The sequence below is a fragment of the Gossypium arboreum genome, chromosome 13 (genome assembly GCF_025698485.1).
Source record: "Gossypium arboreum isolate Shixiya-1 chromosome 13, ASM2569848v2, whole genome shotgun sequence".
NCBI lineage: Eukaryota > Viridiplantae > Streptophyta > Magnoliopsida > Malvales > Malvaceae > Gossypium > Gossypium arboreum.
The window spans coordinates 85,667,420-85,679,015 of NC_069082.1; the positions used below are offsets into that span (position 1 = coordinate 85,667,420).

Genomic DNA, 11,596 nt, shown 5'->3' on the forward strand with positions numbered 1-11,596 from the left:
AGAGTGTACAGTAGATGTCTACTTATGGTCCAATGTTAAGCCTTCTATGCGAACTTAATGGAATTGCCATTCTATAGGTTTGATGTGATTTTGGGGATGGATTGGCTAACTGAGCATAAAGCCAAGATAGACTTTGAGCTAAAAAGAGTCACCTTGCAAAGTAGTAAAGGCAGGGAAGTTGTGGTGGTTGGTAATCGAGCTTAGTTTATGTCTAATATGGTCTCAGCGATAAGGTAGAAAAGATGTTGGGTAAAGGCTGCGAAGCCTATGTTACTTTTGTGATGGGTTCATAGAATTTAGCGAAAGGGGTTCATGAGATACAAATTGTGAAGGATTTTCTGATGTGTTTCTTGACGAGTTACCTGGATTACCTTTAGATCGCGAAGTGGAGTTCTCCATTAAGTTTTACCCTGGTAGTTCACTAGTGTCTATTATGCCGTATTGCATGGCACCTAAAGAGCTTAAGAGTTGAAGATATAACTTCAAGAGTTGCTTGATAGAGGCTTCATTCAACCAAGTACTTTGCCTTAAAGTTCACTAGTGTTGTTTGTGAAGAAGAAAGATGGTAGCATGAGGATGTGTATCGACTATAGGCAGTTGAATAAATTAACTATAAATAACAAGTACCTATTGCCAAGAATTGATGATTTGTTTGACTAGGTGTGAGGTGTCACAGTGTTTTCAAAGATCAATTTGCAGTCTGGTTACTACCAACTTAAGGTGAAGGAATCTGATATGTTGAAGACAACATTTAGAACGAGGTATGGGCACTATGAGTTTTTGGTGATGCCATTTGAGTTAACAAATGCACCTGCTACTTTCATGGACTTGATGAATTGGGGTATTCCATGAATACTTGGACCACTATGTGGTGGTGTTTATCGATGACATCTTGGTGTATTCGCGAATTGAGGAAGAATACAACACTCATCTATGAACAATGTTTCAAATTATATGAGAGAAGCAATTATTTTCGAAGTTCAAAAAGTATGAGTTTTGGCTTAAGAAGGTTGCGTTTTTAGGGCACATAGTTTCAGCTGAACGGGTTCTCGTAGACCCAAAGAAGATCGAAGCCAATGTGAAGTGGAAATGGCCAAAAAGTGTTACTGAAGTGCGAAGCTTCTTAAGGCTCAAAGCATATTATCACAAGTTTTTTGAGGGATTCACCACTATAAAAACTCCGTTAACAATGTTGCTTTAGAAGAAAGAAGAGTTCACATGGACAGAAGAATGGTAGTAGAGCTTCGACAGTCTTAAGGCAATCCTCACCAAAGTACCTATATTGATTAAGCCAAAACTAGGGAATGAGTTTGTTGTTTACAGCAATGCCTCAAACATAGGTCTAGGATATGTTCTGATGCAAGAAGGAAAAGTTGTAGCTTATGCTTCTAAGCAACCGAAGGTTTATGAACCTAACTACCCAACCCATGATTTGGAGTTAGCGGCAGTGGTGTTCACACTCAAGATTTAACAACACTACTTGTATGGTGAGAAGTGTACCATCTATATAAAGCACAAGAGTCTCAAGTACTTACTCACGTAGAAAGATTTGAACCTTCGATAGAGAAAGTGGATAGAGTTGCTAAAAGATTACGACTATATGATAGAGTATCACCCTTGCAATACAAATGTGGAAGCAGATACACTAAGAAATTTTTTCAGTAAGTGAGCTGTAAGCTCTGTTCGTGCAGCTAAATGTAACAAGTGGTAGGGGATTACTCACAGAATTGCAAGTGAGACCAACCTTGTCACATCAAATCAAGGAGAAGCAAGCCTTAGATGAAGAATTGGCGAAGAGGATTCACCAAGCGGAGCAAGGAGTGTGGGCGGACTTTGCACTAAATGTAGAAGGGATATTTTGTTTTTATGGAAGACTTTGCATACTTAGAGATGAGGAGATTCGACAAATGATTCTTAAAGAGGCACACAATAGTTTATATACAATGCACCTTGACAATAACAAAATATATCGTGACCTCGGAAAATTGTATTAGAGGCCTGGATTGAAGCAAGTTGTTATAGATCTTGTGCTGAAATGTCTAATTTTCCATAAAGTCAAAGCAGGGCATCAGTATCTTTCAGGATTGCTACAGCCACTCAAGATTCCAGAATGGAAGTGGGAAAGAATCACCATGGATTTTATGTTAGGTTTGCCACTGACTACGACCAAGAAGGATACTATTTGTGTAATTATAGATCGCCTTACGAAGTGTTCACATTTCTTAGTTGTTCGTACGAGATATACTCTAGAATGGCTCATAGAGATTTATGTCACTAAGATAATAAGACTGCATGGTATGCCAGTTTCCATTACTTCAGATCGAGAGCCACGATTCACATCGAGATTTTTGAAGAGTTTGCAAGAATTTTTTGGTTCAAATCTTAACTTCAATACTGCTTTTCATGCTCAAACATATGACCAATCAGATAGAGTGATACAAGTACTAGAAGACATGCTGTAAAGTTGTGTTTTGGAGTTTGCGGGAATCGGGGAATGTTATTTACCCTTTGCAAAGTTCGCCTATAACAAAAATTACCAAGCCAGTATTCAAATGGCACATTTCGAAGCATTGTGTGGAAGGAGGTGTCAAAGACCCCTATGTTGGGCTGAGTTGGATGAAAAGAGAATAGTTGGCCCTGAATTGGTTCACGAGACTGAAGATAAGATAAAGATGATATGCGAGAGGTTAAATCCTATTTTAGATAGACAAAAGTCCTATGTTGACTTGAAATAGCAAGATGTTGAGTACCAAGTTGGGGCGCATGTGTTTATTAAGGTATCATCATGGATGGAAGTCCTAAGGATTGGGTGTAAAGGAAAGCAAAGTCCAAGTTTCGTTAGCCCTTATGAAGTAGAGAGAAATGGTCCTATATCATATCGACTCAATTTTCCCCATGAACTTGATCGAATTCATGATGTGTCTCATTTATCCATGTTGAGGAAATATAAAGCAGTTCCATCCCATGTAGTGTCAGCAGATGACATTGAAGTGTGACTTGATTTGACTTATGTGGAAGAACTAGTAAATATTGAGGCTTGTAAGGAGAAAGTTTTATAAAACAAGAGGATTCCTTTAGTCAAAGTGTTATGGTAAAACCGTAAGACCAGCAAAGCTACTTGGAAAACAGAAGAAGCAATGAAGAAACAATACCATCAACTATTTGAAGGTAAACATTTTAAGGATGAAATACCTTAAATAGGGAAGAGTTGTAACATCCCAAGATAGGGCCTGCAATTTTTGGCCTCGTAAGTAAGGGTTCGCCAATGTTTTGGTAAACTGGGGGTTTGTCAACAAAAGTTTTAGTAAAAAGTTTGCCCAAAATTTAACGAAGCAGTACACCAAAAGATGTGGTAACTAGGATCGCCAAATTCATTGAAAGAGTGTTCACCAGTCTGTTCGGCGAGCTAGGGTTCTCCAGTTAACTTACAAATTGGGGACTCACCAGTCAAAATTGAGTCATACTAAAATTAGTAAATAAAGATATTATGTATCTAGGATACATTTCATGCATGTAAGCTTCTTTTAAATTGAATAGGGTTCCTAAGTCTAGTAAGGTATCCTAAGATCACTAAGTCACTTAGTGCCTATAAATACAACTCTTATTCCATGAAAATTCTCTCATTGATATTCTGTTGACAAGTCTCTATTTTGAACCAAGTTTGTAGCGACCAAGGTAAGCCTCTATCTTGTTAGGTTGATTATTCAGAAAGCTAGGTTTACTTTCATGTGCAAATTATGTTGTTTAAGTAATTTGTGTGTGGTAATGTATGTGGCGAACTAGCAGGATGATCTACCAACAAGGATAAAGGTAAAGAAAAACTCGTTTAAATTCTCAGCTTCATTGATGAGTGATTAAGAATTGCCATAAGTGTGCTAACTGCCATGTTTCTCAATATGAATGCTTAGGGTTCGTAGCTTTTGTGTGAATTGTTATGTTTTCCGAAAAAAAACCTTGTATTTAAACTAAGTTCCAAGAGTAAGCTTTTCCTATAAAACTTTGTTTATAAAGTTTTCATACTCTGTTTCAAACTATGTTTCTAAGTTATGTTTTTAAGCTATGTTTTAAAAATATGTTTCACGCGTGCTCCTATATGAGCCTATGTTTTAAAGTATGTTTTAAAAGTACAATTTTATAAGCTATGTTTTTGCAAGCTCTTTATGCAAGTTCTATGTGATAAGTTTCTGTGTGAACTTTTTTGCAAGTTTATATGTTGGATATATTGGTATTCCAAAGGATTGTGAGTACTCACCTATAAGTTCTATATTTGGGCATTGAGGCCTTGGGACATGCAAAGAGATAATTGAATCTCGAGCTATGCTCCATTCAGTGGGACATGTTGGCATGCAAGAGAGTGTTTAGCTTATGATATACTAATGGGACATGTTAAGAAATCTTTGAGTCATTCTGAGGCGTTATAAGGAGCTCCATATATCCAACAGATAACATAAGATAAGTATGTTAAGATAAGTACGAGAACATATTTTATGTTCCTCAGTCATTCTAACAAGACAAGTTTGTAGGCATGTTTCATTCTATATATGATCATTTTGAAATAACAAAAAACTAAGTTTTTAAGCATGATTTTCAAAAAGTACAACTAAAACTATTTTTTACAAACTTATGTTTTCTAGCAAGTAGGTTCTTCAACTTATGTTTTTTGGCAAGTAGGTTTTTTGAACTAGGTCTTGTACCATCAATACGAACCCAACGCACGATACTATTTTTTAGACTAAGTCTTATTTCTATTTCAAAACTATATATTTTAAAGCATGCTCTGATGATTCCTGACTATTCACTGATTTCGCAATAAACTCACCCACTCCTCTCTTACTACCCAGGTAAATAGGTCGTAGATGGTAGTGGCGAGGTAGATGACATGGCGAGGTTCATCCCTAAATAGATATCGGCAAACCTAGGAAATAGGCGACGGGTTTGTAGTTATGTGGGTTTAGATTTATTATAATTTGATGGTTTTATTGAAGTTGTAACACCCTAACCCGTATCCATCGCCGAAACAGGGTTACGGAGCATTACTAGAGTTTATAGAATAATTTCACGTAATTCATATCATTTACTATTCATATTTAAAACTTATCATATTGTCCCTTGAATGAACCTTGAAGGCCCAATATAAACATTGAAATCGAGTCGGGACTAAATTGGGAATTTAAAGAATTTTTTGCAAAATTTCCAAAATTTTTCCTAGATGCAAGGCACACACGCCCGTGTGGTCAAGGGACATGCCCGTGTGACCATAGGAAACACCATGCTACAGGCCGTGTTCGACCCGTGTAACCCTTTGACTTGTGCCACACGGCTAGCCACGTGCTAGGCCGTGTGGTTAATTTAATTTTCCAAATTTAAGAAGCCTGTGTTTTAGGCTGTGTGCTCAAATTTGAGCATTCTATTTCTCAAATTTAAGATGCAGGGGACACATGGCTGAACCACATGCCCATGTGCTAGGCCATGTGCCACACACGGTCAAGACACACACCCGTGTGGACGAATTAAAGTCATATCCTACTTTATGTTATACCCAAATTTGCCAATAACCTACACCAAAACCTACAAGTATATACCAACCAATTCAAGCATTAAATCCAAGCCAATTCTAACATCTAATATAATATTTTATCATATGCATTCATGTTTATAGCTTTACCCTTGTTTAACTTATATTTTAAGCATATCTTGATCAACCACACTTAATATACTTAACACATAGGTAGTTTTCATAATATAACCTTATAAATATACCAAAACAAATCATTACTAGCCATTCCAATGGCTAGTTTACAAACCACATATGTATGCCAACAATGGCCAAGTTACCTATACATGCTATTATACCAAAATAAGTTTACTATTTTTACCAAAACAAGCTAGTGGATAGTTTGATGATGCTCCAACCGATCTCCAACCTTCGCGAGCTTTTGAGCATTATAAAATAGAGAAAATAAAACCTAGTAAGCATTTAATGCTTAGTAAGTTCGTATAACAGGAGTTAAAACTTATTAATTACATTTATTAATGTTAAGCATACAATTATCATGCTTTTCATCAATTTGACAAGTTTACCTAAACACATATACTCAATCAAGAAAGTTAGTCAAATAATACATTTGCACATCAAATAAGCATAGATAAGCTCATCATATAACCCTTCATCAAATAATTCAAAAGCATTCAAAGCATATTTCTATTTATCTCATCATTTTTCTCATGTCAAGAGTTTTATCCGTTGAATTATTGAAATATCGATGGATACTTAAATAGTACACTCAAGGTGTACAAATCTGTAAATCGTCAATTCATAATCAAGGTTACCTAGTAGGGAACTTATTCAGGAAGCACACTCTCGAGCCATATATCAGGATGCTTAAATGAGCCATGTAATCATGTAATAGGACACTTATCCGGGCTAATCAGTAAACTCATAAGAGTTTTATTCAAGGAGCTCATAAAGCTTATCAGATATCTCTGAAGATATAATATCAGAGAGCAGCAGATAAGGTAATAGGGAGTTCAAGTGAGCCATGTCAAGAAGCTCTTAAGAGTTCATATCAGGACGCTCACAAAGAGCTGCGATAGTGCACAACACATGCTAAATCACTACCGATCAGGATGCTTGAGAGGGTTTTATTAAAATTACTCGTCTAAGCTAAATCTTATCTGCAACATATGCAAAATCACATTCACATACAGGAAATCACTCGTATCCATCGATTTTCATTATTCCAATGGAACTTAACATTTTAAATACATTTCCAATCATATGATCATTTCCTATATTTATAACATTCATAAAATCCACAAAAACTTACACCACATTCAAATCATATACAACATTCAATTGAAACATACTAGCATACAAAATTAAGTTACCCGAACTTACCTCGGTAATAGTTCGCATAAGAAAATCTCCTAATCCGAAACTTTCTCTTTTCCTCGATCTAGCTTCGAATTTGAGTTATCCGAATCTATATAAATTAATTCAATCATCAATTTAATACAATTCATATTAAATTATATTCAATTTACATTATAGGAAAACTTACCATTTTACCCCTAAACTTTTCATAAATTCCAATTTCGTCCCTAGGCTCAGAAAATGAAATTCATGCAATTTAATCTCTATTCCAATCCTAATCGAAATTTTAGTATGAATTTTACTACACATGTATTTCAAAAAATTTAGAATGTTTCTAGAACTTTTACAACTTTTTAATTTAGTCCCTAAATCATGCTTTCATCAAAATTCACTTTGTAAAAGTTGTTTATCTATCAACAACCTTTCATATTCTACCATAAATTTCAAATTTCTAGCATATTCATCCCTAAAAAAATTTCTATACTTTGTTAACTTTTCAAATTAATCCCTAAAATGGATAGATTAGACTATCCCGGTCTCAAAAATATAAAAATTGCTAAAAACGGGGCTTGAATTCTTACCCAACTAAGCCAAGAAAGCTTGTTTTCTCTTTCCTAGGGTTTCCATGGAATGTTTGGGGAAGAAGATGATATAAAATGATTTTTATTTCTTATTAATTATTTATCATCCAGTAAATTTTCTCATTTCCAATTTAATCCTTGCCCTTTTCTAAATTTCCATGGATGAATCATAAAAAATATCTATTAACTTTTCTTTAATTGTCTAATTACCATATAAGGACCTCAAGTAATCCTTTCCCTTTTGAATTTCATAGCTATTTGATCCTTCTAGCTACTAGAATTCAACTTTTACATTTTATGCAATTTAGTCCTTTCCGTAATTAAGCATATAATCGGTAAAATTTTCTTATCAGAATTTTCATATAACATTCCTATCATAATATGGACCATGCAATAATATTAAAATAAATTATTCGGCGAATTTGTGGTCTCTAATCCACTATTCTGATTTTATTGAAAATGGACTGTTACAGAAACAATTTCGTTAAAGATTAAGTTTATTTTTATTTTTCAAACCCTAAAGTAAAACCTTGTTACTAATTTCTTCTCAGCATGAATAAAGTTTTATACTTCTTTATTTCTCCCTGTATCTGTACCATGTTGTGTTCTTTCAATTTTGCTAAAGTATGTATTAATATCATATGCAAGCCAGTTTTATTACGATGTATTATTTTCTGCGACCCTTATATGATTCCAACCCCTATACATGCGAACCCTTAGGAGCGATAACCTTACTACATAGAGAACCGATAAACCGTAATTTATACATTTTTTTATCTCATGCGTAGCATATTTATGGATGGTTTCTCCTTAGATTTGGTGAATTCGATGCTCCTAATTCTTTAATTTCATGTTTTATACTTAGGTGAGCATAGGAGAGTAAAAAGAGTGAGAAACGGGCCGAAAACAGAGAAAATAGACCCACATGGGAAATTAACACGGCCTAGGCTTCCTCACACGGGCGTATCCCACGGGCGTGTCCCTTTGGCAGGATCGAAGCACAACTTACACGGGTAGATTACATGCCCGTGCCTATTCAACAGCCTTAACCATGGGCTGGAGTAATCGCACATGGGCCTGTCACACAGGTGTGTCCCTACCGAGCCCAAGTATACCCCTATTCAGAAAAGGCCAATTTTGAGGGTTCTCAGGCATTCTAAAGCCTATTTAAACACCTGAGGAGGCACTTAGGGAAGAGACGCAGAGTAGAAGGCAAGGAATTACTCAAGGGAAGCCGATTGGTCCATCTCAGAAGCAAGATTCATCATCAAGACTGAAGATCTCCCTTCAATTTCCATTCAGGGGTTTTGGGTTTTCTTTATGTTTTGTATTCATTATTCTTTTAAGATGTTTTCTTCTATAATTATGAACTAAACCCCTAAATACCTAAGGTGAATGAAACCTAAGATGGATCTTGTTATTATTATCTGAATTGTATAAATATTTGACTTGTTCTTAATTATGTGTTCTTAATTCTTGTTTTAATATTCCAGGATATTGATTCGAGTTAATGATCTTATTCAGAGGAGGAATAGACCCTGTCTAAGAGTAAATTTGTCATAATTAAGCGGATTTGATTGCACACCTAGAGATAGGGTGATAAGATTTTGCCGGATTAGGGTGAAACCTAATAAGGGGATCCATAGATCGAGTTAATGCAACACTAGGTGTTAATTAGAAAGAGATTTCAACCTAAGGTTAGACGTTATTAGTCTCGAGAAAGATAATAATATAACTTAGAGATTTGTATGGATCGAGTCAAATGAATAAATCGTCTGATTTAGAGTCAAATAACAAGTGAAGTCTAGGTGGATTTTTCCTTGGGTATTGTCTTAATCAATCGAGTTTTCCCAAAATCTTTTTCCCAATCTTCTCTCTGTGCACTCTTAGTTTAGTAATTAGTTTAGATAACCAAATCCCTTACTTTTTAGGCTAGATAATAAAATGAATGTAATTACTAGTACTCTTGGTTCCTTTGAGTTCGACAATCCGGTCTTGCTAAAGCTATACTACTGTTCGATAGGTACACTTGCCTTCATCGTGATAATAGTTAGTTTCAAGAACGATTAATTATAAATATTTAAACCTGTCGCGAATATCACGTATCAAGTTTTTTGGCACCATTGCCGGGGAACTAGGATATTAGGAACACTCAATTTTTATTACTTTAGCCATTCTACTTTATTTGCAATTTAAAATTTTATTTTCTTTTTAATTTTTTTCTTCATTCCTGGCAGGTTTTTATAATTTATGACTAGAAGAAACCCGTCGGGACCATTACTGTTGGATAGTGAGATTGATCGCACAATTCGTAGAAACTGAAGAGATATAAGGCAAAGTCTATGATACACTGAGGAAGAGCAAGAGGATGATACTTCAACCACAACCGAGGATATGGCTGAAAACCAAGAAAATTCGCTACCTGATACGATTGCTGTTAATCAAAATCCTACTCCACGCACTATGTATGATTATGCTAAACCTTCTTTAATAGGAACTAAATCGAGCATAGTTAGACCTGCTGTAGCTGCAAATACTTTTGAACTGAAACCTAACACAATTCAAATGATACAGCAATTTGTTCAGTTTGATGGTTTGCAGGACGAAGATCCCAACGCTCACTTGGCAAATTTCTTAGAATTTTGCGACACTTTTAAAATCAATGACATTTCTGATGACGCCATTCGCCTTCGGTTGTTTTCCTTTTTGTTGAGGAATAAGGCTAAACAATGGTTGAACTCCTTACCACGAGGGTCAATCACTACTTGGGAACAAATGACTGAAAAGTTTTTACTAAAATATTTTTCGCCGACTAAAACAGCCAAATTACGTAATGATATCTCTTCTTTTGTGCAGATGGATTTAGAAACACTTTACAATGCATGGGAGAGATACAAGGACCTCTTGATAAGATGCCCTCACCATGGGTTACCACTTTGGCTACAGGTTCAAACGTTTCATAATGGCCTGAATCCTTCGACTCGACAGATGATCGACGCAGCCGCTGGCGGAACCATCAATAATAAGACACTTGCAGATGCTTATGAATTTATAGAAGAGATGTCACTGAATAATTATCAGTGGCAAGCCATGAGAACAAAGCTAACGAAAACAGTCGGCGTTTATAACATCGATTCGGTCACCATGATCTCTAATCAGTTAGAACTCTTGAATAAAAAAATTGATGGTTTTCTTAGTTCTTCATAGGTTCACCTAGTAATGCAGTGCGAAGCAAGTGGAGGTGGATCAAGCAATTCGGATTACCCACCCTATGGCCACAACATAGAGAATGAGTAGTTAAATTATTTGTGTAATAATCCTTGATCTCAAAATAATCCTTATAGTAATACTTACAATGCAGGTTGGAGAAACCACCCAAATTTCTCATGGGGAGACCAAGGAAAATAGCGACCACCACCACCTCCAGGCTTCCAATAACCACCCTAGCAACAAGAGAAAAAATTGAACCTTGAGGAGATGCTAACAAAATTCTTCTCAGTGTCAGAAACTTGTTTCCAGAATACCGAGACAGCACTTAAAAATCAACAAGCGTCGATCCAAGGGCCTGAAACTTAGATTGGTCAGCTCGCTAAATTGATATCCGAACGACCACAAGGTAGCCTGCCGAGTAACACGGAATCTAACCTAAGGGAACAACTTAATGTGATTACCACTCAAGATAAGGAAGGGTTAGTTGAGCCTGCATCAGAACCGAGGCAAGGCATTGTGGTAAGTCAAGATAAAGGTGAGGTGGACCACAGTGAGCAAAAAACGATAAGTAAAGAGTACAAACCACGGGTGCCATACCCCAATGCGATAAGGAAAGACCGTACAGATGAAAAATTTGGTAAATTCCTTAAACTATTAAAGAAATTACATATTAACTTACCGTTTATCGAAGTTCTCTCGTAGATGCCAAACACAGTCAAATTTTTAAGGGAGCTTCTATCAAACAAACGAAAGTTGATTGAGGCATCGCATGTGGAGTTGAATGCAGTTTGCTCAGCCATATTATAGAATAAGCTACCCAACAAATTGAAAGATCCAAGGAGTTTTATGATTCCTTGTTTAATTGGTAGTTTAAATGCCCATAATGCATTGGCTAACTTAGGGGCAAACATTAATGTTATGCCTTATAAAA

At 35.8% G+C, this 11,596-nt stretch overlaps 1 non-coding gene across 1 annotated transcript; it reads right to left on the bottom strand.

Moving 5' to 3' along the window:
- Positions 1-10,278: 10,278 nt before the first annotated feature.
- On the bottom strand, positions 10,279-10,385 carry LOC128287607 (small nucleolar RNA R71). The gene has a single exon (XR_008278306.1). It is a non-coding gene; the product is annotated as a small nucleolar RNA R71 (small nucleolar RNA).
- Positions 10,386-11,596: the final 1,211 nt, after the last annotated feature.